This window comes from Sprattus sprattus, assembly GCF_963457725.1.
Source record: "Sprattus sprattus genome assembly, contig: scaffold_113, whole genome shotgun sequence".
Classification (NCBI taxonomy): Eukaryota; Metazoa; Chordata; class Actinopteri; order Clupeiformes; family Clupeidae; genus Sprattus; species Sprattus sprattus.
This window is the reverse complement of record NW_027667022.1, coordinates 12,501-13,285: the sequence shown is the minus strand read 5'-3', so window position 1 is coordinate 13,285 and position 785 is coordinate 12,501.

Sequence of the window (785 nt, the reverse complement as noted above, 5' to 3'; positions counted from 1 at the left end):
TTGCTTCCTTTTGCTCTGACAATGTTCCCCAACTCTGAGAAGTGTTTTTTCCAGCAGGGCAATGCTCCATGCCACACAGCCAGGCCAGTAAAGGTGTGGATGGAGTATCACCAGATCAGGACCCTGTCATGGCCAGCCCAATTTCGAGACCTGAATCCCATAAAAAAAACTCTGAAATGTGATCAAGAGGAAGATGGATGGTCACAAGCCATGAAAAGAAGCCAAGCTGCTTGAATTCTTGCGCCAGGAGTAGCATAAAGTCACCCAACGGCAATGTGAAAGACTGGTGGAGAGCATGCCAACACACATGAAAGTTGTGATTTTAAATCAAGGTTATTCCACCAAATATTGATTTCTGAACTCTTCCTAAGTTAAAGCATTAGTATTGTGTAGTTTAAGAATGAATATGAGCTTGTTTTCTTTGCATTATTCGAGATCTGAAGACACTGCATCTTTTTTGCTATTTTGACCAATTGTCATTTTTCTGCAAATAAATGATCTAAATGACAATATTTTTATTTGAAATTTGGTAGGAATGGTGCCAGTAGGTTATAGAATAAAACTAAAATGTACATTTTACTTTAACACATACCAATAAATAGTAAAACAAGAGAAACTGATAATTTTGAAGTGGTCTCTTAATTTTTTCCGCGGCTGTATTTCATGAAAATGTATTTAGTGTGCAGGTGATTTAACATAATTTTAGACACATCACATCTTATGTGCTTTTTTATGTATACACTGTCTATGCATTAATGACACTTTTCATGATCAGCTAATACATA